This window comes from Grampus griseus (assembly GCF_964374135.1).
Source record: "Grampus griseus genome assembly, chromosome: 1".
NCBI classification, from domain to species: domain Eukaryota; kingdom Metazoa; phylum Chordata; class Mammalia; order Artiodactyla; family Delphinidae; genus Grampus; species Grampus griseus.
In genome coordinates, this window is record NC_139017.1 from 105,239,908 (window position 1) to 105,260,032 (window position 20,125).

Consider the following 20,125-nt stretch of genomic DNA (forward strand, 5'->3'; position numbering starts at 1 on the left):
AGGCAGACTCTCAACCACTGCGCCACCAGGGAAGCCCCAATCTCACCTTTTTTAACCATGAATCAGGTTTCAAATTTTGTTCTGAAATTGACACCAGAACTTTACATTCTTGAAGAAAGGTGGGGATGAACTTTAGACCTTAACATTCACAAAGTGTTAATCAGACAAAAGAAAGGAAAGGCAAGGAGAGAGACAGGCAGAATTCATGCATTCTTGCCCAATTTTTCTCATATTAGAGTTGAATAGAGTCTTAAATTCTATCAAAACAATGCCTTGTCATTTGAGAATTTGACACTATTTTCTTGAAAGCTTTGGCAAGAAATTAACTTTAGATCAGGTTGATATTGTCCAGTGACTAAAAAGAGTCTAATTTCTTGACCTGACTGTGACATAGAAGAAGCAGCAGTTCAGGGCATGTTTTAATTGTTCTCTGTTTTTGAGAAAAAGTATTGATAATTGGAGGCCTCAACTGGCCTTTCTATTAGTGTAAGTTTTCTCCCAAAAGATCTTTAAATTTTTAAATTAATACATGACAAGGGAACTCAAAAATGCTCAGTTCAAAAGTGTACCATAGGTGAAATATCACAAAATGAACACATGCCAGTAATTATTACCCAGGTCAAAAATAAGAACACTCCCAAACGCAGTTTTCTTATACCCCTTTAAAACATTAACTCCTCACTTTAGCTTGTAGATAGTTACTACCTGACTTTAACATCAGAGATCAAATTTTCTTGTTTGTGAACTTTACATAAATGGAATCAAACAACAGGCATTCTACTGTGTCTGGTTCCTTTCACTCAACATTACCACTGGGAGATTCATTCATGTTGTTGGATATAACTGTAATTTTGTAATTTTCATACTGTAAGTCTTTTATAGAGATTATAAGGAGTTATAAGTTATACTGTGCAAACATACTACAATGTACTTCTCTAGTTACTGTTGGTTAACAATTTGGCTATTTTCACTGTTGAAGTATTATAAATATTGATGATATGATCATTATATGCATCTCTTTGGTGTACATGTGCATCCATTTCTGATAGCAATATATTTAAGAGTGAAATGGCCAAGTCCTTGGGTGCTTATGTTAAACTTTAGTATTAATATATAATGCCAGACAGTTTTCCTAACTGGTGGACTCTACTGTCTGTTGCTGCATAATAAACACCCAAAGCCTACTGGATTAAAGCAACAATTATTTTATTTCTCGCAATGTTGTGAGTTGGGTGGGTAGTTCTTTACCTGGTCTCATTCACATGGCTGGTGGGACCAGTTCTTACCACCTGGTATCATTCATGTGGCTGCATTCCACTAGTCAATCAGTAGGAGGTGGAGGACCCTGCATTGCCTCATCCACGTGTCTGTGGCCCCAGTGAGATGGCCTGAAGACTGAGACCTCTCTCTTCACATGGACTTTCATCATCAAGTCATCTAGTCCACATTTTCTGAGTCAGCCATTGATTGATTCCCATTTTATCATGGTATGCTTCATGCTATGAAGTTGAACAGACCATCACCTTGTCCAACAAATCTTGTAGGCCTGTTGTAAGAGGAAATGGGTCCTGATCATAGGGAAAAAAATGGCTCTTTTACCGCTTTCCTCTGAAGAGTTGGGAAACTAAATAGGGGACGGGATTGGCATCCTTTTAGAAATAAGCCCTCAGTGTGAGCAGGTCAGAAATAATCAACTCTACACTGGAAGCAAATCATTCTTCATTATAGGGTAAGACTGAAAACCAAGGTGTTATGTTTTGTGTTTATTTGTATCTCAAAGAGCTGACAAATACTGGATCATGATCACCTCAAGTTATCAAGATTGAGACATTGAAATTAAAAACACACAAAAAAGACTACTAACAGAAGTCTTTCACTGCTTTTAACTCTACAAAAGTATCAAAATTATCGAATCACCTAGCCCTGGTTAAAGACGCCATGCCTACAATTGTGTAAATAAATACGCCATGTAGACTAGAATTCAGAGAAAAAATAAGCCATGATTCATCAGAGAATGTTTCATGATGGTAGCTTCATTACCTGAATGAATTTAAAGCAATATGCAAGCTAATACATATGGAAGTGATAAAGAATAAATTTAAAAAACGCAGAGAGATCAAAATCTGAAAACATGATTGAGTAAAAAATCAACAGAGTAAGAGTCACACTGAGGTATCAGGCCTGGGTGAACAACGTGCATGCAGAAACAGAGCAAAGATTAAGGACCAATGAGTGGGAAGACAAGATGGGCCTTGGCAGATCCAGGGGGCATCCTGTACAGTGAGAGGAGGAAGCCACTGGGGTGTCTGAATCCCTCCATCTGACCCAGACCCTGCCCAGGGACAGACTTAAGAGAATCCAGGACCAAGGCTTGGTTAGGACAGTGTATGTGTTTCGAAGTACAGAGATATATTTGACACATTTCTCCAGATGAAGACTACTGATTATTGACACTATATACCTGACCTGAAAAAGCTCAGTTTTGTTCATTCCAAAGATCTAAATGTGAAGAAGTAGAACTTCCAAAGCAAACTTTGTGATGAAGTTAGAAGATGTGAAATACCAAGGAAAAAAATTCATTTCCTGGAGAATGAGATGCAAAAAAAAAAAAAAAAGGATGGGAATACAATGTAGCACATCCTTCTGGAGAGGACTTTGTCCATATCTAACAAAACCATACCTTTTGACCCTGCCATCCCACTTCCAGTAATCTATCCTGGAGAAAGGGCTGCAACAATATGAAAATAAATATACACAAGATTTGTAGGTTTGTTCATTTCAGCATTGTTTGTAATTGCAAAATACTGAAAACAATCTAAATGTCCATACATAGAAAAGTGGTTAAAAAAACTCTGGCATATCCACACAGTGGTGTAAGCAGCTACAAAAGAATACAAAAGCTTTCTATGAATTTATATGCACAGCTTTCTATATATCTGTACTGTGAGAAATTTCATCTTAGAAAAATGTGTGTAATAAAACATACATGTATCTGTTCATCTGTGGGAAGGAAATACAAGAAGAATAAACTGGGAACTAACAAAAGTGGGTGGCTGTATAGCATGAGTGGGAATGGTGTGGATAGAATAGAATGAAAGGTGATGTTGGAATAGAATAGTAAACTGAAGAAGTGGCATTTCTCTGAGTACACCTTTTTGGAAAGTTATGACTCTTATGAACCATGTTTCTCACACACAGAATATAAATTATTCAAATCAATCAATGTGATAAAGGCAAATTTGAGTGCAAGCAGGAACAAATAACCCTGACTGTATTATAAATGAATAAGTTAACCACACTGGAGAAGGTGGAGAAAGAAAGAACTAATCTAATCAACTTTGGAATGCAGTGTTCTGACTATATACGTAAGGTTAAAGACAAAAAGAAATATACACTGATAACGTACTCTGGATAGTAAATTTACTTATCACAGAGGTATGTATCAGCAATTTTGAAACTACTTTATGTATCTATGTACTAAGATGGAACATATAAGCAAATTTATTATGGATAATGAGAGCCAGGTCTCTCATGTCAAGAGAAATTAGTTAAAAATAAAGAAAGAGAAAAGCTTGAATAAACCTTATTGTATTTTATTGGTATGGGAAATATCAGCAGGAAATCAAGGTTATATGTAGAAATGGATAAAGAATAAATATAGATATGCATATTCATGTTAGTATATATAAATGTATTTCTTCTTAACTCTGCCCTCTGAGAGAGGCTAGAAGTAATGCACACACCTAGTGTGACATCTTCATGTATAATTTTGTTATCCAACATAAGGAATCAGGCAATACTGGAGAAATGTTTAATTTCAGTGTTGAAGCAAGGCAGATTCTAGATGGGCCTAGGATGTCTTGTGGTGTCAGAAAGTAAGGAAGTGCTCAAAACATGATGGGAGCATGCCCAAAATAGCCAAGAACCAGCTTGAAGAAGCTCTAAATGAACAAATATAGGACAAGTTGAGCAAAATAAATAAATAATGATAATAAAATATTAAACCCCACAGAATTAAACAATACTTGAGCCCATACTAAATTAACTAAGTAATTGAATGAGTAAATACTTAAATGTAGGAGAAGGGACACCCTCTTCCCTAAAATGAACTTGAATCAATAAATGTAGATGAAATGATCAGAATAAAAATCATCTTTAGACAAACACCACAGTAATAATTTTTCAAGCAAGAATCACCAAGGTATGCTAAAAGTAGCAGCTTTAAAAATTGATATTAGGGCTTCCCTGGTGGCGCAGTGGTTGAGAGTCCGCCTGCCGATGCGGGGGACGCAGGTTCATGCCCCGGTCCGGGAGGATCCCACATGCCGCGGAGCGGCTGGGCCTGTGGGCCATGGCCACTGAGCCTGCACGTCTGGAGTCTGTGCTCCACAACGGGAGAGGCTACAGCAGTGACAGGCCCGCGTACTGCAAACCAAACAAACAAACAAACATTGATGTTAAAGTATGATGACAATGCACTCTCATAGTATGAGTATTTCCCCAAATAGTACTTTTTAATTAGAAAGAAGTAAATGATAACTTTACAGTGAGGAAACGTGACAGACACCACCTTAACCTGTGATTAAAGTTACAGTCAAAACTTCACAGTAAATCACATTAACAAATCATTTGCACAAGGTACTGAACATGGAAGAACATCACTTCCAAGTCATTCTTGCCAAAAATGTATATCTTCAATCAAATCATGGGGAAACATCAGAAATACCCAAATCAGAGATTTTCTACAAAGTGGTTGACCAGTACTCTTCCAAAATGTCAAAGTCAAGAAAGACCATGTAAAAGTGAGAAACTGTCAAAGAGGAGAGAAGACTAAGGAAACCTAATGACTAAATGCAATGAGGGTCCTGGACTGGATTGTAGGAGCAAAAAGGACATTACTGGGGAAAGTTGTGAAATGCAAATAAGGTGTACAGATTGGTTAAAGGTATTGTATCAACTTTAAAATCCTGTTTCAATTATTGTTTTATCACAGGCAACAAAAGCAAAAATAGAATAGTGGGACCACATCAAAGTAAAAATCTTCTGTACAGGAAAGGAAACAATTAACAAAGTGGAAAGGCCTCCTAAAGAATGGGAGAAAATATTTGCATACCATGTATCTGATAAGGAGTTAATTTCCAAACTATGCAAAAAACTTCAACTCAGTATCAAAAAAACAAGCAAACAAATAACACCATTAAAAAATGACAAAGGACTTGAATAGGCATTTCTCTGAAGAAGACAGAAATGGCCAACAGGTATATGAAAAGATCCTCAACATCATTAATCATCAGGGAAATGCAAATTAAAAACCACAGTGACATATCACATCTCACCAGTTAGGATGGCCATTATCAAAAAACAGAAGATAAATGTTTTCAAGGATAGAAGAAATAGAAACCTTTGTGTACTGCTGGTGAAAATGCAAAATGGTACAGCCACTATGGAAAACAGTATGCAGGCTCTTCAAAAAATTAAAAATAAAACTATTTCTTCTAGATTTTCCAGTTTGTTGGCATATAATTCTTCATAAAAGTCCTAGGATCCTTTTTATTTCTGTGGAATCAGTTGTATTGTTTCCTTCTTCACTTCTGATTTTTATTATTTGAATCTCCTCTCTTACTTTCTTAGTCTAGCTAAAGGTTTACCAATTTTGTTTGTATTTTCAAAAATAACTCAGTTTTGTTGACATTTTCTATTGTGTTTTCAGTTTCTATTTCATTTATTTCTACTCTGATCTTTGCTATTTCTTTTTGTTCTTCTAACTTTAGGTTTAGTTTGTACTTCTTTTTCTAGTTCTTTGAGGTGTAAAATTAGATTGTTTATTTGAGATATTTTTTCATTTGTCTGCTCATATAGATGTTTATCTGTAAACTTCCCTCTTAGAACTGAATTTGCTGCATCCTACTAGTTTTTGTATGTTGTGTTTTCCTCTTTGTTTGTCTAAAGATATATATTTTTTAATTTCTCTTTTTGTTCTCTGATTGCAATGGCTAGGACTTCCAAAACTATAATAGTGAATAGTTGAATAATAGTGGCTAGTGTGGATATCCTGTCTTGTTCCTGATCTTAGAAGAAATGCTTGCAGTTTTTTACCATTGACAATGATGTTTGCTGTGGGTTTGTCGTATATGGCCTTTATTATGTTGAGGTAGGTTCCCTCTATGCGCACTTTCTGGAGAGTTTTTGTCATAAATGGCTGTTGAATTTTGCCCAAAGCTTTTTCTGCATCTATTGAGATTATCATATGGTTTTTATTCTTTAATTTGTTGATGTGGTGTATCACACTGATTGATTTGCAGATATTGAAAAATTCTTCCAGCCCTGGGATAAATCCCACTTGATCATGGTGTATGATCCTTTCAATGTGTTGTTGGATTCTGTTTGCTAGTATTTTGTTGAGGATACTTATGTCTATGTTGATCAGTGATATTGGCCTGTAATTTTCTTTTTTTTGACATCTTTGTCTGGTTTTGGTATCAGGATTATTGTGGCCTCTTAGAATGAGCTTGAGAGTGTTCCTTCCTCTGCAAATTTTTGGAAGAGTTTGAGAACGGTAGGTGTTAGCTCTTTTTTAAATGTTTGATAGAATTAGCCTGAGAAGCCGTCTGGTCCTGGACTTCTGTTTGTTGGAAGATTTTTAAACACAGTTTCAATTTCAGTACGTGTGATTGGTTTGTTCATATTTTCTGTATCTTCCTGGTTCAGTCTTGGAAGACTGTACCTTTCTAAGAATTTGTCCATTTCTTCCAGGTTGTCCATTTTACTGGCATACAGTTGCTTGTAGTAATCTCTTATGATCCTTTGTATTTCTGGGGTATCCGTTGTAACTTCTCCTTTTTCATTTCTAATTTTATTGAATTGAGTCCTCTCCCTTTTTTTCTTGATCAGTCTGGCTAAAGGTTTATCAATTTTGTTTATCTTCTCAAAGAACCAGCTTTTAGTTTCATTGATCTTTACTACTGATTTCTTTATCTCTATTTCATTTATTTCTGCTCTGACTTTATAATTTCTTTCCTTCTACTAACTTTGGCTTTTGGAAAAGAAGAAGTAAAACTGTCACTGTTTGCTGATGACACGGTACTATACATTAAAAAAACCCTAAAGATGTTACCAGAAAACTACTAGAGCTCATCAATGAATTTCGTAAAGTTGCAGGATACAAAATTAATTCACAGAAATCTCTTGCAGTCCTATACACTAACAACGAAAGAACAGAAAGAGATATCACAAAACAATCCCATTTACCAACGCATCAAAAAGAATAAAATACATAGGAATAAATCTACCTAGGGAGGCAAAAGACCTATACTCAGAAAACTATAAGATATTGGTGAAAGAAATCAAAGATGACACAAACAGTTGGAAAGATATACCATGTTCATGGATTGGAAGAATCAATATTATGAAAATGACTATACTACCCAAAGCAATCTACAGATTCAATGCAATCCCTATCAAATTACCAATGGTATTTTTCAGAGAATTAGAACAAATAATTTTACAATTTGTATGGAAACACAAAAGACCCTGAAGAGCCAAGGCAATCTTGAGGAAGAAAAACAAGCTGGAGGAATCAGGCTTCCTGACTTCAGACTATACCACAAAGCTAAAGTCATCAAAACAGTATGGTACTGGCACAAAAACAAAAATATAGATTAATGGAACAGGATAGAAAGTCCAGATATAAACCCATGCACCTATGGTCACCTAATCTATGACAAAGGAGGCAAGAATATACAATGGAGAAAAGACAGTCTCTTCAATAAGCGGTGCTGGGAAAACTGGACAGCTACATGTAAAAGAATGAAATTAGAACACTCCCTAACACCATACACAAAAATAAACTCAAAATGGATTAAAGACCTAAATGTAAGGCTGGATACTATAAAGCTCTTAGAGGGAAACATAGGCAGAACACTCTCTGACATAAATCACAGCAATATCTTTCTCAGTCTACCTCTACCTCCCATTAAAAACAAAAATAAACAAATGGGACCTAATTAAACTTAAAAGCTTTTGCACAGACTTGGGAGCACCCTCCTTGCCAGCCCCTCCTCGGGAGAAGGGCTTCACACCAAGCTGACACACTTTGTCCCTGCAGAGCCCCCGTCCACCACCCTGTGGCTGCCCCACTGGCCGAAAAGTTTCTCCAGGTGCGGAATTCCGGGCTTGGCTACCACCAGCATGGAGTGTGAGCACCAGTCTGGAGCCAGCCTGCCTGATGCCTTGGAGCAACAGATATGTCAGAAACTGAAGCAAGAAAGTACTCGGCAGAGGGCAGAGTCAAGATGGCAGACTAGGAGGATGCAGAATTTGTGTCTCTGCACAACTAGGGCACCTACCAGGCACTGGTGGGGGACCACGGACAACTAATGGGTTGGGAGGAACCCCCAGCGACTGGGTAGGACGTGGGATGTGGGGAAAGTGAAGGGGGAGGAGAAGTGGAGGCGGGATGGGACTGGTGCCCTGAGGGGCGGCTGGGGGTGGGGGGAAGGGATCCCACGCCCAAAGTGGGAATTGGTGGACCACTGGGAGGGCAGAGGATCAAAGGGAGTGTGGCCAGGTTCCCCCTGTACACTTGGCCCCTGGGAGCCTGTTGAGATCCCAGGCCTGATCCTCTGCCCAACAAGGCCCCCTCCAGCCACATGGGTCCTGAGGGAGTGGGAGGGAGGGAAAGGGGAGCAAAAGTAAAGGCCAGACCTACAGTACGAGCACCCCTGAGGGGTGGCTGGGGGAGGGAAGGAGTTCCTACCCCAAGTGGGACCCACCCATAGTTAGGGGTCCAGCAGCGATGGGGGAGATGGTGGGGGGGTGGTGCCGAGGAATGGAAGGGAATGCGGCCAGCACTTTACTGGTCCACTTAGGCACTGGCGAGCCTGTTAGTCTCCGAGCCTAATCCTCTGCCCTTGGACCCTCCCTCCTGCAGCACAGAGCCCAAGCCCCGCCCCTACACCCCCACTCAGGGCCCTACCTCTACACTTGGAGACCCCCTCTGAGACCCCCCCCAATGCACTGGGCCTAAACCTCACCCACACACCCTCACTCAGGGCCCTACCTCCAAACTCCAGAACGCCACAGTCCAGAGGCCTTCCTTTCCACGCGCTGCCTCTCCCCTTCCACGCAGGTCCTAAGCAGAGGCCCCACCCCACACTTGAATGACACCCCACCTAGGCCCTGCCCCCAAGGCCATTTCCAGCCGCATGGGTCCTGGGCCTAGGCCCCACCCCAAGCTCAAACGTCACCCCCTCACCTGCCTAGATCCTTCCCCACCCTAAACCCCACCACTGCCTAAGTTCCACCCCTGCCTAAACTCTGCCTCCATAGCCAAGGCTTTTTTTTTTTCTTTTTTCCTCTTTTAGATTGGGGTTCTCTTTCACCTTGTTGATTCATTGTTGTTGATTCATTTATATTTTTATTTTTCCTAATAAATCATTTATTTTTCTGATTTTATTTTATTCTTTATACTTTGTTATTGTTTTCTCCTTTTGGCTTCTTTCCCCTGCCACCCTCCCCCACCATTTTGGGTTTTTTTTTCTTTTTTCTGTTATGGTTTTATTTTACCTTGTTGCAGTTGTTTCAATTATGTTTTTGTTTTTCTTAATATACTTTTTATCTTCCTAATGTTATTTTGTTTCTTATTCTTTGATATTATACTGCTCCTTTTTTTTTTTGCCAATCACGCAGCTTGCAGGATCTTGGTTCCCAGGCTGGATGTTGGGCCCAAGCTCCTGTGGTGGGAGCTCTGAGTCCAAACTGCTGGACTAACAGAGAACCTCAGACCCCAGGGATTATTAATCAGAGTAAGGCCTCCTGGAGGTCCTAGTCTCAGCACCAAGACCCAACTGTATCCAACTGCCTGCAAACTCCAATACTGGACGCCTCAGGCCAAACAACCAGTAAGACAGGAATACAGCCCCACCTATCAAAAAAAAAAAATTAAACGAAAAAAATATGTTAAAGACGAAGGAGCAAGGTAAAAACCTACAAGACCAAATAAATGAAGACAAAATAGGCAACTTACCTGAAAAAAGAATTCAGAGTAATGATAGTAAAAATGATCCAAAGTCTCGGAAACACAATGGAGAAAATACAAGAAACATTTAACAAGGATCTAGAAGAACTAAAGGGAAAAACAAACAATTTTTTTTGATGATGAGCAACATCAATGATGTTGATGAACAACACAATAACTGAAATTAAAAACACTCTAGAAGGAAATCAATAGCACAATTACTGAGGCAGAAGAACGGATAAGTGAACTGGAAGATAAAATGGTGGAAATAACTGCCAGGGAGCAGAATTAAGAAAAAAGAATGAAAAGAACTGAGGACAGTCTCAGAGACCTCTGGGGGGAACATTAAACACACCAACATTAAGATTATAGGGGTCCCAGAATACGAAGAGAAAAAGAAAGGGTCTGAGAAAATATTTGAAGAGAATAGAGTTGAAAATTTCCCTAACATGGGAAAGGAAATAGTCAATCAAGTCCAGGAAGCACAGAGAGTCCCATACAGGATACATCCAAGGAGAAACACACCAAGACACATATTAATCAAACTATCAAAAATTAAATACAAAAAAAAATATTAAAAGCAGCAAGGGAAAAGCAACAAATAACATACAAGGGAATCCCCATGAGGTTAAAAGCTGATCTTTCAGCAGAAACTCTGCAAGCCAGAAGGAGGGGCAGGACATATTCAAAGTGATGAAAGGGAAAATCCTACAACCAAGATTACTTTACCCAGCAAGGATCTTATTCAGATTCGACGGAGAAATTAAAACCTTTACAAACAAGCAAAAGTTAAGAGAATTCAGCACCACCAAACCAGCTTTACAAGAAATACTAAATGAACTGCTCTAAGCAGGAAGCACAAGAGAAAGAAAAGACCTACCAAAAAAACCCCAAAACAATTAAGAAAATGGTAATAGGAACATACATATCGATAATTACCTTAAATGTAAATGGATTAAGTGCTCCAACCAAAAGACATAGACTGGCTGAATGGATACAAAAACAAGACCCATATATATGCTGTGTACAAGAGACCCACTTCAGACCTAGGGACACATACAGACTGAAAGTGAGAGGATGGAAAAAGATATTCCATGCAAATGGAAATCAGAAGAAAGCTGGAGAAGCAATTCTCATATCAGACAAAATAGACCTTAAAATAAAGACTATTACAAGAGACAAAGAAGGACACTACATAATGATCAAGGGATCAATCCAAGAAGAAGACATAACAATTGCAAATATGTATGCACCCAACATAGGAGAACCTCAATACATAAGGCAAATGCTAACAGCCATAAAAGGGGAAATCAACAGTAACACAATAATAGTAGGAGACTTTAACACCCCACTTCCATCAATGGAGAGATCATCCAAAATGAAAATAAATAAGGAAACACAAGCTTTAAATGACATATTAGACAAGATGGACTTAATTGATATTTATAGGACATTCCATCCAAAAACAATACAATACACTTTCTTCTCAAGTGCTCATGGAACATTCCCCAGGATAGATCATACCTTGGATCACAAATCAAGCCTTGGTAAATTTAAGAAAATTGAAATCATACGAAGTATTTTTTCCAACCGCAATGCTATGAGACTAGATATCAATTACTGGATAAAACCTGTAAAAAATACAAACACATGGAGCCTAAATAATATGCTACTAAATAACCAACAGATCACTGAAGAAATCAAAGAGGAAATCAAAAATTACCTAGAAAAAAATGACAATGAAAAGATGACAACACAAAACCTATGGGATACAGCAAAAGCAGTTCTAAGAGGGATGTTAATAGCAATATAATCTTACCTCAAGAAACAAGAAAATTCTCAAATAAACAATCTAACCTTATACCTAAAGCAACTAGAGAAAGAAGAACAAAAAGAAAACCCCAAAGTTAGCAGCAAGAAAGAAATCATAAAGATCAGATTAGAAATAAATGAAAAAGAAATGAAGGAAACAGTAGCAAAGATCAATAAAACTAAAAGCTGGTTCTTTGAGAAGATAAACAAAATGGATAAACCATTAGCCAGACTCATCAAGAAAAAATGGGAGAAGACTCAAATCAACAGAATTAGAAATGAAAAAGAAGTAAAAATTGACACTGCAGAAATACAAAGGATCATGAGAGATTACTACAAGCAACTAATGCCAGTAAAATGGACAACTGGGAAGAAATGGACAAATTCTTAGAAAAGTACAGCTTTCTGAGACTGAACCAGGAAGAAATAGAAAATATAAACAGACCAATCACAAGCACTGAAATTGAAACCATGATTAAAAATCTTCCAAAAAAAGCCCAGGACCAGGTGGATTCATAGGTGAATTCTATCAAATATTTAGAGAAGACCTAACACCTGTTATTCTCAAACTCTTCTACAATATAGCAGAGGGAGGAAGAATCCCAAACTCATTCTATGAGGCCACCATCACCCTGATACCAAAACGAGACAAGGATGTCACAAAAAAAGAAAACTACAGGCCAATATCACTGATGAACGCAGATGCAAAAATCCTCGACAAAATACTAGCAAACAGAATCCAACAGCACATTAAAAGGATCATGCACCATGATCAAGTACTGTTGACCCCAGGAATGCAAGGATTCTTCAATATACGCAAATCAATCAATGTGATATACCATATTAACAAATTGAAGGATACAAACTATATGACCATCTCAATAGAGGCAGAAAAAACTTTCAACAAAATTCAACACCAATTTATGATAAAAACTCTCCAGAAAGTAGGCAAAGAGGGAAACTACGTCAACATAATAAAGGCCATATACAACAAACCCAGAGCCAACATCATTCTCAATGGTGAAAAACTGTTAGCATTTCCTCTAAGATCAGGAAGAAGAGAAGATTGCCCACTCTCACCACTATTATTCAACATAGTTCTGGAAGTTTTAGCCACAGCAGAGAAGAAAAAGAAAGAAAAGGAATGCAAACTGTTTGCACATGACATGATACTATACATAGAGAATCCTAAAGATGCTACCAGAAAATACTAGAGCTAATTAATGAATTTGGTAGAGCAGCAGGATACAGAATTAATGTACAGAAAACTCTTGCATTGCTATACACTAATGATGAAAAATCTGAAAGAGAAATTAAGGAAACACTCCCATTTACCATTGCAACAAAAAGAATAAAATACCTAAGAATAAACCTACCTAAGGAGACAAAAGAAATGTATGCAGAAAACTATAAGACACTGATGAAAGAAATTAATGATGATACAAGCAGATAGAGAGACATACCATGTTCTTGGATTGGAAGAATCAACATTGTGAAAATAACTATACTACCCAAAGCAATCTACAGATTCATTGCAATCCCTATCAAATTACCAATGGCATTTTTCACAGAACTAGAACAAAAAAAATTCACAATTTGTATGGAAACACCAAAGACCCCGAATAGCTAAAGCAATCTTGAGAACAAAAAACGGAGCTGGAGGAATCAGGCTCCCTGACCTCAGACTATACTACAAAGCTACAGTAATCAAGACAGTATGGTACTGGCACAAAAACAGAAATATAGATCAATGGAACAGGATAGAAAGCCCAGAGATAAACCCACGCACATATGGTCACCTTATCTTTGATAAAGGAGGCAGGAATGTACAGTGGAGAAAGGACAGCCTTTTCAATAAGTGGTGCTGGGAAAACTGGACAGGTACATCTAAAAGTATGAGATTAGGTCACTCCCTAATACCATACACAAAAATAAGCTCAAAATGGATTAAAGACCTAAATGTAAGGCCAGAAACTATCAAACTCTTAGAGGAAAACATAGGCAGAACACTCTATGACATAAATCACAGCAAGATCCTTTTTGACACGCCTCCTGGAGAAATGGAAATAAAAACAAAAATAAACAAATGGGACCTAATGAAACTGCAAAGCTTTTGTACAGCAAAGGAAACCATAAACAAGACCAAAAGACAACCCTCAGAATGGGAGAAAATATTTGCAAATGAAGCAACTGACAAAGGATGAATCTCCAATATTTACAAGCAGCTCATGCAGCTCAATAACAAAAAAACAAACAACCCAATCCAAAAATGGGCAGAAGACCTAAATAGACATTTCTCCAAAGAAGATATATAGACTGCCAACAAACACATGAAAGAATGCTCAACATCATTAATCATTAGGGAAATGCGAATCAAACTACAATGAGATATGATCTCACACCAGTCAGAATGGCCATCATCAAAAAATCTAGAAACAATAAATGCTGGAGAGGGTGTGGAAAAAGGGAACACTCTTGCACTGCTGGTGGGAATGTGAATTGGTACAGCCACTATGGAGAACAGTATGGAGGTTCCTTAAAAAACTACAAATAGAACTACCATACGACCCAGCAATCCCACTACTGGGCATATATCCTGAGAAAACCATAATTCAAAAAGAGTCATGTACCAAAATGTTCATTGCAGCTCTACTTACAATAGCCAGGAGATGGGAACAACCTAAGTGTCCATCATCGGATGAATGGATAAAGAAGATGTGGCACATATATCCAGTGGAATATTACTCAGCCATAAAAAGAAACGAAGTTGAGCTATTTGTAATGAGGTGGATGGACCTAGAGTCTGTCATACAGAGTGAAGTAAGTCAGAAAGAGAAAGACAAATACTGTATGCTAACACATATATATGGAATTTAAGAAAAATAATGTCATGAAAAACCTAGGGGTAAGACAGGAATAAAGACACAGACCTACTAGAGAATGGACTTGAGGATATGGGGAGGGGGAAGGGTAAGCTGTGACAAAGCGAGAGAGTGGCATGGACATATATACACTACCAAACGTAAAATAGATAGCTAGTGGGAAGCAGCCGCATAGCACAGGGCGATCAGTTAGGTGCTTTGTGACCACCAAGAGGGGTGGGATAGGGAGTGTGGGAGTGAGGGAGATGCAAGAGGGAAGAGATATGGGAACATATGTATATGTATAACTGTTTCACTTTGTTATAAAGCAGAAACTAACACACCATTGTAAAGCAATTATTCTCCAATAAAGATGTTAAAAAAAAAGAAACATAAAAAAAGAAAAGAAAAGAGGTAAATATTAACTAATCATGGATCAGACCAAAAAATTAAAGGGATAGAGAAATGAAATTTCTTTTCTTCTCCAAGAAGGAGGTAACTTAAAGTTAGATCCAACTGATTCATCTAAAGAATGTTTTCATTTCCTCTAACAGAACAGCCCTGATAACAAAGTTACAAAATTATAATTTTCAGCACCTACATAGAAATGGTCATTGTGATATTGTTTTCTCTTTTTTTGTTAGCCAACCATCAGGCCCAGTAACCTTGCTTTAGCTTCAGTGAAAGCTTCCGGTACTCATCAGCAGTGATGGGTTGTCCATTTGCTTCCAGCTCCAGGGAGAAATCTCTCAGAGTCCACACCAAGTCTGGAAAGAAGCTCACAAAGTCAGCTGAGTCTTTGGCCTCACGTTTACCAGGTGAGGATTTTGCCCTGATTCAATCTGTCAGTTCTGTCACATAGCTGAGATGTTAACATAGGAAAACTGCAGAAAAGGAGTAGCACCTTTTATGCTGTATTTTCTCCCAAAGCTTATCTAAAATAATTTTTCTTAATTAGTTTATTCATTAATTCATTCCACAAACATTTATTGAAAACTTACTATGGGAGACCTTCAAGATGGCGGAGGAGTAAGACATGGAGGTCACCTTCCTCCCCACAAATACATCAAAAAAACATCTACGTGTGGAACAACTCCTACAGAACACTTACTGAATGCTGGCAGAAGACCTCAGACTTCCAAAAGGGCATTAAAATCCCCACGTACCTGGGTCGGGCAAAAGAAAAAAGAAAAAACAGAGAGAAATGAATAGGGACGGACCTGTGCTTCTGGGAGGGAGCTGTGAAGGAGGAAAAGTTTCCACACACTAGGAAGCCCCTTCACTTGCAGGGACAGGGAGGGGGAAGCTTCGGAGCCTCGGAGGAGAGCACAGCAACAGGGGTGCAGAGGGCAAAACAGAGAGATTCCCGCACAGAGGATTGGTGCCGACCAGCACTCACCAGCCCGAGAGGCTTGTCTGCTCACCCACCAGGGCGGGGGGGGGGGTACTGGGAGATGAGGCTTGGGCTTCAGAGGTCAGACTCCAAGATGACTGGGGTTGGCTGCATGAAGACAGCCTGAAGGGGGCTAGTGTGCCACAGCTAGGCAGGAGGGAGTCCGGGAAAAAGTCTAGACCTGCCGGAGAGGCAAGAAACCATTGTTTCAGGGTGTGCAAGAAGAGGGGCTTCCTGCTCCGTGTACCCACAGATGGCGGAGCAGTGCCTAAGCAAGCTCCAGAGATGGGCACGAACCGCGACTATCATCTGGGACCCCACAGACAGGCGTGGACCACTATCACTGCAACTGCTGCCACCAAGAATCCTGTATGCAAGCACAGGTCACTATCCACATCTCCCCTCTTGGGAGCCTGTGCAGCACACCACTGCCAGGGTCCCGTGATCCAGGGCCAACTTCCCTGGGAGAACACACGGCGTGCCTTAGGCTGTTGCAATGCCATGCCGGTCTCTTCCACTGCAGGCACACCCTGCATTCCAATTATGACTACCATACCCCTCCCTCTCCCCGGGCTGAGTGAGCAAGAGACACCTGATCAGCTGTTGCTTTAACCCCTTCCTGTCTGGGTGGGGAAAAGATGCCTGAAGGCACCCTACATGCAGAGACAGGGCCAAAACCAAAGCTGAACCATAGGAGCTGTGCAAACAAACAAGAGAAAGGGACATTTCTGCTACAGCCTCAGGAGCAGTGGATTAAATCCCTGCAATCGGCTTGATAAATCCTGCATCTGTGAAATACCTGAATAGAAAATGAATGTTCCCAAAACTGAGGTGGTGGGCTCTGGGAGCAACTATAGACTTGGGGTTGGGGTTTGCTTTGTGTGTTTGATTTGTTTTTGGTGTTATGTTTATCTTAGTTTTTAGGGCTTGTTTTCATTGGTGGGTTTCTTTATTTTTGGGGTTGCTCTCTTCTTTTTTTTTTCTTTTTCCTTGTGTGTGTGTATGTTTCTTTGCATGATTTTGTCTGTTTAGTTTTCTTTAACCATTTTTCCTGGGGTTCTGTCTGTTTGTTTGTTTTTTTTTTTCTTTTTATGAGTGTGTGTGTTTCTTTGTGTGATTTTATTTGTTTAGTTTTGCATTTACTGTTTGTTTTGGGGTGCTTTCTGTTATTGTTTTTTCTTCTTCTTTCTTTCTTTCTTTCTTTTCTTCCATGTCATGTGGCTAGCAGGGTCTTGGTGCTCCAGCCAGGTGTTGGGCCTGAGCCTCTGAGGTGGGAGAGCTAAATTCAGGACATTGGACCACCAGAGACCTCCCGGCCCCACTTAATATCAATTGGCGAGAGCTCTCCCAGAGATCTCCATCTCAATGCTAAGACCCAGCTCCACCAAACAACCAGCAAGCTCCACTGCTGGACACCCCATGCCAAACAACTAGCAAGACAGGAACACAAACCCACCCATTAGCAGAGAGGCTGCCTAAAATCATACTACGTTCACAGACACCCCAAAACACACCATCAGATGCAGCCCTGCCCACCAGAAAGACAAGATCCAGCTCCATCCACCAAAACACAGGCACCAGTCCCCCCCACCAGGAAGCCTACACAAGTCACTGAACCAACCTCACCCACTGGGGGCAGACACTAAAAACAATGGGAACTACGAACCCATAGACTGCAAAAAGGAGACCCCAAACACAGTAAGTGAAACAAAATGAGAAGACAGAGAATTATGCAGCAGATGAAGAAGCAAGGTAAAAACCCACCAGACCACACAAATGAGGAAATAGGCAGTCTACTTGAAAAAGAATTCAGAGTAATGATAGTAAAGATGATCCAAAATCTCAGAAATAGAATGGAAAAAATACAAGAAACGTTTAACAATGACCTAGAAGAACTAAAGAGCAAACAAAGAATGATGAACAACATAGTAAATGGAATTAAAAATTCTCTAGAAGGAATCAATATAGCAGAATAACTGAGACAGAAGAATGGTTAAGTAACCTGGAAGATAAAATAGTGAAAATAACTACCACAGAGCAGAATAAAGAAAAAAGAATGAAAAGAATTGAGGACAGTCTCAGAGACATCTGGGGCAACATTAAATGCACCAACATTCAGATTATAGCAGTCCCAGAATAAGAAGAGAAAAAGAAAGTGTCTAAGAAAATATTTGAAGGACTATAATTGAAAATTTCCCTAACATGGGATAGGAAATAGTCAATCAAGTCCAGGAAGCACAGAGAGTCCCATACAGGATAAATCCAAGGAGAAACATGCCAAGACACATATTAATCAAACTATCAAAAATTAAATACAAAGAAAAAATATTAAAAGAAGCAAGGGAAAAGCAACAAACAATACACAAGGGAATCCCCATAAGCTTAACAGCTGATCTTTCAGCAGAAACTCTGCAAGCCAGAAGGGAGTGGCAGGACATATTTAAAGTGATGAAAAGGAAAAATTTACAACCAAGATTACTCTATCCAGCAAGGATCTCATTCAGAATTTGATGGAGAAATTAAAACCTTTACAGACAAGCAAAAGCTGAGAGACTTCAGCACCACCAAACCAGCTTTACAACAAATGCTAAAGGAACTTCTCTAGGTAGGAAACACAAAAGAAGGAAAAGACCAGCAATAACAAATCCAAAACAATTAAGAAAATGGTAATAGGAACATACATATAGATAGTTACCTTAAATGTAAATGGATTAAATGCTCCAACCAAAAGACACAGACTCACTGAATGGATACAAAACCAAGACCAGTAAATATGCTGTTTACAAGAGACCCACTTCAGACCCAGGGACACATACAGACTGAAAATGAGAGGATGGAAAAAGATATTCCATGCAAATGGAAATCAGAAGAAAGCTGGAGAAGCAATTCTCATATCAGACAAAATAGACTTTAAAATAAAGACTATTACAAGAGACAAAGAAGGACACTACATAATGATCAAGGGATCAATCCAAGAAGAAGATATAACAATTATAAATATTTATGCACCCAACATAGGAGCACCTCAATACATAAGGCAAATGCTAACAGCCATAAAGGGGAAATCAACAGTAATACAGTAATAGTAGGGGACTTTGACACCTCATTTCCACCAATGGACAGATCATCCAAAATGAAAATAAATAAGGAAACACAAGCTTTAAATGTCACATTAGACAAGATGGACTTAATTGATATTTATAGGGCATTCCATCCAAAAACAACAAAATAAACTTTCTTCTCAAGTGCCCATGGAACATTCTCCAGGATAAACCATATCTTGGGTCACAAATAAAGCCTTGGTAAATTTAAGAAAATCGAAATTGCATCAAGTGTCCTTTTGACAACAAACCCAAGAGACTAAATATTAATTACAGGAAAAACTGTAAAAAAATAAAAAAAAATGGAGGCTAAACAATACGCTACTAAATAACCAAGAGATCACTGAAGAAATCAAAGAGGGAATAAAAAAATACCTAGAAACAAATGACAGTGAAAACACGATGACCCAAAACCTATGGGATGCAGCAGAAACAGTTCTAAGAGGGAAGTATAGTCATACAGTCCTACCTCAAAAACAAGAAAATTCCAAATAAACAACCTAACCTTACATCTTAAGCAATTAGAGAAAGAAGAACAAAAAACCCTCAAAGTTAGCAGAAGGAAAGAAATCAGATCTGAAAGAAATGAAAAAGAAATGAAGGAAATAATAGCAAAGATCGTTCTCTGAGAAAATAAACAGAATTGATAAACCATTAGCCAGACTCCTCAGCGATAAAAGGGAGAAGACTCAAATCAACAGATTTAGAAATGAAAAAGGAGAAATAACAACTGACACTGCAGAAATACAAAGGATCATGAGAGACTACTACAAGCAACTCTATGCCAATAAAATGGAAAGCCTGGGAGAAATGGACAAATTCTTAGAAAAGTACAACCTTCTAAGACTGAACCAGGAAGAAATAGAAAATATGAACAGACCAATCACAAGTACTGAAATTGAAATTGTGACTAAAAATCTCCCAACAAACGAAAGCCCAGGAT